Raw genomic sequence first — 10,588 nt, forward strand, 5'->3', positions numbered from 1 at the left:
TATTTTTTAAGATTTATTTATTCATACAGAACTGGGGTACAGGCCAGAGATGAGGAGGTTGAGAGGATTCACCAGGGACAGAGTGGGGAGCAGGACAGGCAGATCTACAAAGTACACTGCTGAGGGGAGCAGCGGGCGGGTCAGGAGAGGTTTGCCACACCATGTGGATCTCCTCCGGGGCAGGCAGGCGGGGATCGTACTCATGCGGAAGTGGCTTAGGCTTCTTAGTGCTTTAACCTGCTGCGCCACCAGGGAGGGCCCTTGTAGTGTTATTTTAATGATCAATCACTTTCTTATACTTATGTAATTCTCCTTCTGAGCTCACTATTCTAACCCACTTTCATATTTTCCAGTTCCTGTGTTGTTTCATCCAATGTTAGTGACCCAGATTATTAACTCCAAGAATTTAACTATTCTTGACAGGAGGGGCTTCAGGTTCTAAATTTTTCAGATCCAAAGATATGCTGATACTAAAGGAAAGCAATCCACCCTCCTCTGCAAGAATACCCTGGGGGAATGCAAAGATGGGGTACCCATTGTTAAATCTATTTTTTATCTGAAAAGACAGTACATTTTTCATGTAAGATATTCTGTTTAAATGATTTGTTTGCCTGTCAGATCAGGGGCATAGACTTGAGGAAATTTTATATTATAGCTATACCTGTTTTTCTTTTATTTTATTAATTTATTACCCATATGTAGGAGTACTATAACCCAGCTTCACTGAAGTCCTCCATTAATATGAACCATCCAAACAACCGTATGATATGACACATTAATACTTATGCTCCCCTAAAGCACCAAATTAAAATTCTCAGAGAAATTCTGATATTATTTGAATTATGATATTTATTGTCTTTACTTTTTTCCTGTTAAGTATGAGAGAAATAAAAGTATTTAGAAATGTTAAATAGTTGCTAAGAAAGAAGTTTTACAAAAACATCTAGGTTTTAGAAGAAAATGACATCCAAATTTTTAAAAAGAAAAGAAAATTAATGGTATGATAACAAAGGTCATGATAACAAAGAATACCTCAAATTACTCAACTGCTGGTGGCACTTACCAATTTTCTTTAAATACAAATTATATGTGGAAAAGTTTTTCTATTTTTAGTTATCAGCACAGAGAAAGAAAGAACTAAACTGAAAGCCACTTTTGGCCAGTCATGAATTATTTTAACCTTAGTTTTCAGACCATATCAGTCACAGTGTTACTCTTTTATTTTGAAATATATCAAAGGATATACCTGTACATGTATGTTATATTACAAAAATAAAATCAACACTAAAAGTGCTGAATATATGAACAAAAATTTCTTATTTGGGGAATCTCCCTGGTGGTACAACAGGTTAATGCACCACATTATGTAGCTCTCTGAAGCCACTGCAGCACGAGTTCGATACCCGACCAGGAAGCTGACCCACATGGCGTGGCAGATCTCTCCTGACCTGCCTGCTGTTTCCCTCAGCAGTGTATTTCAGTAGATCTGTCTGTTCTGCTTCCTACTCTGGTGAATCCTCTCACCCATCACACCTCTGGCCTATACCCCAGTTCTGTATGCATAAATAAATAAATCTTTAAAAAAATTACTACTTTGGGGAAGCCTGTGGCCAGGTGAACACATGTAACATGGAAGGCAAAAGGCTTCTCTTGCTGCTCCAGCTACAACTTGCACCTCAGTACTTGGGAGGGATGTAGAGGAGAGATTTGTAGAGACACTTGGAAAAGATTCTTGAAAGAGATGACTAGATGAGATACATCAGGGGAGGCTGCTCCTGGTCCCTGGCAGCAGTTATCTTGAATTCATATTGGGTTCTGAGTCTCTCCTTTTGTCCCAGAAAGCAAACAACTTTCTTGTGGTTCCCTGCCAGAACTTCAGACTTTTGGCAAGTTTTTGGATCTTAAAGGCCCTACTTCTGATCACTCCTGCTTGTCTGGACATTTGCTCTTGAAAGGATAGGTAATTTTGGGGTGTTTTACTAAGAAACTGTTATTTGAGATCCTGTTTTCCCACTCTTTACATACTAATGTCATTAAAAATCATTCAAAGAGTTTGTTTCCTTTGTCTTTGTGTCAAGATAGCCAAATCCCTTTCAGAAAAAGTACCCCTTAACAGTTTGGGGTCCCTGGATATTTCTCAGCTATGTGCTACCACACAAAAATGAAGTTACACTTTGCATTGCCATTTTTAATACTGTAAAATTTAAGTAAAATCAAATGCTGTTAACTTCACAAGTACGTCCACCTGCACTAAATGACAGAAAATATAGTGATCACTTCTACAACAGATATTTCTTAGAACCTACTTACCTTGGCATTACTACCACAGTAGTATACAAATTTGATAAAAACTTTCCTTCAAACACTTTTTTGTATGTGTTGGGAAAGGAATCTTAGCTTACAAAATTATTAAATCAGTAAAAAACCACTTTTATTTAAGATGATCTGAAGAGAGCCCTACCTGGTGGCACAAAAGGTTAAAGCGCTGTACTGTGGAGCTATCCTCAGCCACTGCAGTGCGAGTTCAATACCTGGCCATGGAGGTGACTCACATGGCACAGCAGACCTCTTCTGACCTTCCTGCTGCTCCCCTCAACAGTGTATTCAGTAGATCTGCCTATTTTGCTCCCCACTCTGTCTCCATTGAGTCATCTCACCCTCTGCACCTCTGACCTGTACTTCAGTTCTTGTAGGCATAAATAAGTCTTTTTTTTTTTTTTTAAAGATTTATTTATTTGTGCATACATAACAGGGGTACAGGCCAAAGGCTCAGGGGCGGTGAGAGGCTTCACCAGAGACAGAGTGGGGAGCAGAACAGGCAGATCGACGAAGTACACTGCTGAGGGGAGCAGCGGGCGGGTCAGGAGAGGTCTGCCACGCCATGTGGTCACCTCCGGGGCAGGCGGGAATTGAACTCATGCGGAAGCGGCTTTAGATTCTCAGTGCTGTGCTTTAACCCGCTGCGCCACCAGGGAGGGCCGGCATAAATAAGTCTTTTAAAAAAAAAAAAATAAGATGATTTGAAGAATTGCCCATTGGGATGATGATGTACAATGAGGTGAACAGGGATAATCTAGTTATGGAGACAAACCCGCTAACAATTGCTTGAAAAGAGGAAGTTTCCAATAGAAGATCAAGTGTCAGATATGAGGCCAGAACATTCAAGGCAGAGAAGAATGTCTCTGAAGAGATAGGGAGAGTGGTGTGATGAACTCAATGGAAGCCCATTGAGACTAGAACAATGGGGGGGGTATTGGAGTGGGAGTGGAGTTGGAGTGGGTCATTAATAAGGTGAGAAAAGATAATGACTCAAATCTCCCAAGTGCATGCCCAGAAATAAGTCATTGGGAGGCAGATGCTTTTTATCAGTGAGCATCAGCTTGCTCTGAGGTAGTGCTGAATTTTTCTGCCTCTGCTAAACTGCCTAGCTTCAGACTGTTTCTTTCTCTGAAAACATCACATTCATTATCACTGTACTGTGAGGAGGTGGCAGTGTCATTATGTCAGCCCTTATCAAAGAGACATTATCACAAAAGTGCAGGGTTCCTGTACTAACCCAACCCAGCAGGAGGGAGGCGAGGAACCTGCGCTATTAGCTTACTGCTACGACTCACATGAGACCCAAACTTCAGCTCTCTCATCCTTCTCTTCTGGCGTGGCACCAGCAAGGCTGAAGAACCTGACTTCTTTGTAGTGGCAGATCAGGACCCTGGTCCTTACTCTGCTCAGAACTGAAGCATTGTAAGACTCATATTCAAGGGGCAAATAATCTGCCACTTCAGCTGTGTCAGGTAAAATATTTCTTTAGTAGTATTTGCAGAAAGAGATGGGAACCAAGTCACAGTGAAAGCAATGCAGTATTATAGAAAATGTCTTCTCAGAGGGAATTTCCTGCTCCTATCCAACCTGATAAGACAGAGACAGAGATAGAAGGCAGATTTTACTTCATAAATGTTGCCCTTAATTAGTACCTCAAGTAGAAAGCACAAAATACCCTTCCAGCAACATAGAGACATTAGAATAAAACTCCACAAGGAAAGACACATACATTGATTACTTTCACAGGTATCATTTACTCTCTGTTAACTGCTGATATGCCCATTTTGTACTTGTTATCACTCTCATTTCCCTTTTTGAATTCTTCTAATAAGGGGAGTCACTCTGAAGGAATTAAATGACTGTGGCTCACACCAGGGCTTGAACACAAAGTGAGAATTTAAAAGAAGGTGCAGGGTGAGCATTTTCACACATTTGTCTCCCAACATTACAAGTGCTAGGTATTTACTATTCAAGTAGATGATAAGGGATTGCTGAAAGCAAAAGAGATAGTCCATTATTGAAAGAATTTGTCTGATAAATACACGAGTTCTATTCCCATTGCAACCAACTGACATTCATTTCATACATTTCTCCTCAGAGAAACATCAACTGAATACAGTGATTGAACCCATCAAAAGGAAGCTATCCATTAGTTTCTAGGGTAATTGTTTTTCATCCAACCTAAAATTCTACAAATTACAAAAAGCATCCAGAGTTTAGTTATTATTCAGTATGTCTATAGCTCTCATGAGTTATAAAGTACTTTATAATTGCTTTTTGTTAATTATGAGATTAACTTTTTAAAATAAAGAACAAAGGCAAAATAACCCCATGCTACATTGGACAAATACCAAAAGTGTAAAACTTTTAAAAGTATAAAAGCACATTAACATTTAGGAGGAGGCAATTACCTAGCAATTAGTAATGTTAAGGACAAAATCTGATAAATATTTACTTCTTAATCATCAAGAACCTACGAGATATTTTATTTTCTATTATGATTATGATATATTTATAAATTACTTCCCTTAATTGGAAATGCTACAAGAGTAAAAGTCAAATCATGAATCTAATTTGTTTTCCTCCAATATAAATTCTGAATAATGTTGCTCACTCAAGAGAACAAAATAAGTTGTGCATTAGTGTACTAAATAAGAAGGCGGAGGTAAAAGTTACATGGCTTTCTCATCTACCTCAATCCCTCAACTAAAAAAAAAAAAGACAAACAATTAAAAAACTGTAAAAAACGTGCTTAAGTACATATTTACCATGGAACTAGATACATGGGGTAAAAATGCTATTTATCAAATCTAACCCCCTAATATTATAATCGTAGTGAACCAATACCTAAGAGCCAGTAAATGAGAGAGAGAGAGAGAGAGAACTAAGTATTGCAAGGGTGCTACTATAAAGATAATCATTGAAACAAAAATACAAATCTTTTTTATAAAAGAAAAAAAAAACAATAAAAAAAGGAACAAATTTTGTACTGACTGCCATTCTTTTGACATGGTACCACTCACTCATAAACAGCTTCTTTGGTGGAAACAATTTTGTGGTCCAAAATCAGTTTCTGAGTGTAGCATTACAATCTCATTAGGTCGATAACAGTGGGTTGTTCCTTATCATAAAACCTTTTCTTTGAAGTGAGATTATTCAGCCAATGTCACTTGCCCAGGACTTCAAACATTGGAGTGACTTTAAAACATTTACAAACATTATAAGGACTAGCTAAATGGTAGCAGCTCTAGACAAAAAAACTAAAGGTGAAGAGATGATGTCAGGAAGGCCTGTCTCTGCCAAGCTCTGATCTCCTTAGTCTACAAAATCTCAGGAAAATGTTCATGTGTGTATTCATAGATTCTTCCAAGAAATATCTATCCAAGGCCTACTATGCACTGGCTTTCTTCTAAACACCGGAGATACCAAAACAGACACTCACATATATGTACAACTACACCTGCCCTCATAGAATTGATAATTGAGTCAGGGAGACAGGTGATGAACATACTGTATTTCATCTGGCAATAGAGAAAAATGAAGTTGATAAGAGATGGGAAGAATAATGGTGAACTGTAGTCTCACTGTTATCATACTACATTAGGTGAAGAATTCCAATGGGGAAGAAATGGCCTGCATGTCAAGTCTATCTTGAACACTAATGTAAACAGAATTTAAGGGCATGACATTAGACCTATTGGCTCCCCTATGATGGTTCAGCAGGGGAAGGTAAAGGGAAGAGAGGGGATTGCTTAGACCAACATATCTGGTGTTGAGATGAGAGCCAGTCTCATTTGATGCATTGCCAGGTCCCCATTATCATCTCACTCTTATGCTGGTGTAGAGAACTGGGTAAACCATTAGCTCCTCTTACTATTATGATCTCAATATTCTAATCACATCTTGAAGATCTATTTCTATATACAAAGAAAAGATTGTTAGTGATATATCTAAAAATAGGAAGAACTATTTTGAGATATATTAACATGAATGTCAGTCTTTCAGACTAATGAATTAGTTATATTAGTTGAAAGCTTATAGCCTCAATTTTATTTTTATTATCCCAAAGTCTATTACTTAATCAGTTCATAATTCCTCTGATTCTCTGACTTCCCTACATAAGATTGACGCTAAATATGATATCATTATTAGAAGATTACAGCCCTGTGCTTTTAACTAAAAGTCTATGCAATATCAAAGATGACGCAATAAGTGACTTGGCAACTTTCCCAAATTTTCCAGGAGCTCAGAGGACATCAACCATTATATGGACGCAGTGAAAGCTATTTAAACAACAAACCAGAGAGCATTTCAATCTGTATCCTTTGCCAGTAGACAATAAAAATAGGGTTTACAAAAAACAAATCTCAGAAGGGATAAAATAATAATTACCCATTTCAAAACAATAAATGTTGTAAAACTTCTTTATAGTAGTAGAGTGAATTCAAACTTGAATTCAAAGACAAGATTGCACTGTGTGGTAAACTAAGAACATTGCAAGACCATCTCAGACCTGTTCCATAATATAGCATATGATAAAAGAAAAATGAAAGGTACAGGAACTCAAATATCGTTTACAGATAAAGAACTCAACTCAAATATCGTTTACAGATAAAGAACTTCAGATGTATAAAGATTTGGAAAGAACTTAGATCTTTGAAGAACATACAAATGGCAAGAAATGGTGAGGTAACTTGAAATAGAATACTATCAAGAGAAAAAAAGGACAAGTATGTAGCTTTTTTCAAACATTCTTTTTTAAAAAAAAAAGATTTATTTATTATTTATGCATACAGAACTGGGGCACAAGCTAGAGGTGCAGTGGTGGCGAGAGGATTCACCAGAAACAGTGGGAATAGAACAGGCAGATACAAAGTACACTGCTGAGGGGAGCAGCAGACGGGTCAGGAGAGGTCTGCCGCACCATGTAGGTGACCTCTGGGCGGGGATCGAGCTGGCACTGAAGCTGCTGTGGTCAGCTTGCAATCCTGCATCTTAAACCACTGGAAACCAGGGAGGGCCCTTTTCAAAGATTCTTTAAGAAATGGGGAAACTGGAGACTTACAACAAGGAAGGGAGCAAAGTACTAGAGTGGTACATGGACAACTGTAGAACTCTCCGTTACCTTAAAAACATGGGAAAAAAAAAAAAAAAAACAGTCCATCCTCAGAATAGGTTTTCTCCCTTTTCTTTTCTTTTTTCTTTTTCTGCAACACAACCAAATCAAACTTTAGGGCAAGTAAGAGACAGAATGTTCTGTCACATTTTGAAAAGCTAATACCCTTTCCATTCATTGTAACTTTAAATGCAGCTAAAGAATAGTACCATACTTAGATCTTGTTAACAAATAGGCCACTTTAGAAGTTTTCTAGATGTACACCATCTTTCAGGAGCTTCACAGCTGCTGAGCCTGTGAAGTATTAAAGGTCACTTCTTTATTCCCAGTCCTGTGCTTGTGAGTGAGGGCACAGTGTATTTCACATGCTATACTTGTTTTTTTTTTTTTTTAAGAACAACTAAGCACATGGAATTTAGTTATTCTCCCAAGAAAATGAGAAGATTGCAGGCTGTTCTCTGATTTACCAACTATGTTATGAAGTCTAAAAGTCTGATGGAAGACTATAACAAGAACTATACCGTTATTCATACGCCTCCTTAATTCTGTTTCGATGTAAATAATGACCAGAAGCAAAATTTTAGATTCTTTTTGTGCACGGTCTATTTCCTGCATGGTTAGGTGAGTACTGAGTGACAGGCAGTGGTTAAGCTGGACTTCATAAAAAGAAAAGCAATCATACCCTAATACAATAATATTGGTAAACTGATACATTTATTATGCATTTGGTTTTTCATGTTATCTCACTTAAAGTTCACAATAGCCACTCTTTGAAGTAAGGGTTATTATTGAAAAAAAAATGAGGCTTAATGAAATTTAATTTATTTGCACAAGAACATCAGGACTAATCTGTGTCAGAAGCAAAATCCTAAAGCAAAATGATCTTACTCCAGACCTAGTACTCTTTCTCACTAAACCTCTACTGCCTTCTGCCTGTTAGTAATTCTGAAATGAGCAAGAAAGTTCCTAATTTGTATTTCTTATGATTTTTAATTTGCATTTCTTATGATTTTTCTTATGATTTCTTATGATTTTTGCTTTCTGCATTCTGTTACAGTGATGTGAATATCCACTTGCTTGAGATGCAGGCATAGAATTTAGGAGCTGGTTGCCAAAAAAGGGTCAAGAAAGCAATTACCAGAATGAATTGGGATATCATTCTGGGGGAGTCAGAATGGAGATGGGGAGCTCCTTTTGTAAGTCCTACCCAGCATGTGTGATGGTGTCCTCCTAGGGTTTCCACTGGATGGAAACTGAACTTTAGTATCAGGATGATGTTTCTAAGGCTGTACCAGAGCTGTATCTAACTTGGAGTCAGGGACCATACAGAAAACTATTATAGAATTTTCCCTTCAATACCTAAACATAATGCATATGTCTTAACAGTGGCTCAAAAAAAAAAAAATTAGTACCTGCATTAACCCTTGGCAAAAAAATTTACAAAGAATGGATACTATTAGAAATCTTCGAATATAATTGCAATGTATCAGAAGGGACTAATAAAAACACTTTAAGTTTCTTTGATCAGTACTTGCATAATTAATGATCAAACAAAATTATGTAAAGAAAAATACAGGTAAAAAATTATTCATTCTTTCCACTAGTGAATATTTATTGGTTACTTTTTAAATGTGTACTATTATAATATGTATCACAGAAGATAAGAAAGTGGACTCATTGACTAAGACTTAAAATAATTGAAGTTGCAAAATAATATAAAGACAAATAACTTATAACATTAATATTTATCAGAGGAATGGCTATATATCTCCAAACACCATTTTGGTAATTTGAAAATTGACAAATTATGAGTCAGAGTAAGTAAAATAACTTAAAGATCATAGTTTCATTTCTACTCTTTCTTTGTAAACTTTTAGTTTCCCACCTTCAGGATAGAGACCAATTACCAGCACTGAAAATGATGACACCTTCCCCTCTGTTGTGTGTTTGTATTTATAAATCTGTGATGGAGTTAGACTCAGGTACCTTGTCAGGCTTAGATACATAATCAATTTGTTTCCTCTGCTCTTGTGTCTTTATATGACCAACTCTGCTACCTGGAGTGATGAATCTTTTTATCTTTTTAGATAGATTTATTATAAAGAACAGAAATTTGACATCATGATGATTCTTTTTCATTGCCGTCTCAAGATTCCCCTTTGAGATTTAATAAATCCGTAATTAAGTAATACATTTTAATAAATATACTTATAGGATAGTTTACTAAATATCCTTATAGGACAAAATCTTAAGAGAGTTGAGTATCTTTTATTGTCCAGAGAGAGACCATAAAATTCTATAATATTTTTAGATAATTTTAATAAATATTTTTGGATGATCACAAACTCAGGATTAACAATAGTGAAATATACAGGCTGAGTAAGCAAGTGCTCACACTGCAGCAATAGTGGAGAAAGCAAATGTCTGGCGGTTCCATACTAGGCCAGAGCTCACGTGAACTTCAACCAGAGGATTTCTTTGTACCGAGTTTTATATGTTCACCACTATGAAAAATGTGAAACATCAGGATGCATAGGTGCATATTCAAAGCACATTTTAGATTTGGGGACTGTAAAGGGAAAATGAAAGGATGGACAAGAAAGGGAATGGAGAACTAGACTGAGTGGAAATATCCACTTGATGTTTGTAAGGCGCTCAACTGCCCTGTAGCTCAAAAGCAGACTTCAGCTGATGCAGAGATAAGCTCAGGAGTCCCCCCCCCCAAAAAAAAAATTACGACCTCCCTTTGGAGGTCTGATAACTCATTTATATGCTCTAGAGTACTACTGATGTCCCAGTACCTGTGACTTAATAGTCTTCCCAAATTTTACTTGTTTACCCAATAAATACTTATGTTCGCTTATTTATCACCCGATATTCCGAATGCTGGGATTAACAACTGTGAACATGATGTGCAAAAATCACTAAGAGAACTTATAGTTCTAAAATAAGTCACTATTTCCTATTTCTTAGAATGTAAATTTATCATAATTCTATACAAAGGCACAGACAAGTTTTTTTTTCTTCTTAATATTTATTTATTTATGCATACACAGAGACAGAGTGAGGAGAAGAACAGGCAGACTGATCAAGTACACTGCTGAGGGGAGCAGCAGATGAGACAGAGGAAGTTTACCATGCCATGTGTGTCAC

Source organism: Condylura cristata, unplaced genomic scaffold, assembly GCF_000260355.1.
Source record: "Condylura cristata isolate star-nosed mole 26May11 unplaced genomic scaffold, ConCri1.0 scaffold00001, whole genome shotgun sequence".
Classification (NCBI taxonomy): domain Eukaryota; kingdom Metazoa; phylum Chordata; class Mammalia; order Eulipotyphla; family Talpidae; genus Condylura; species Condylura cristata.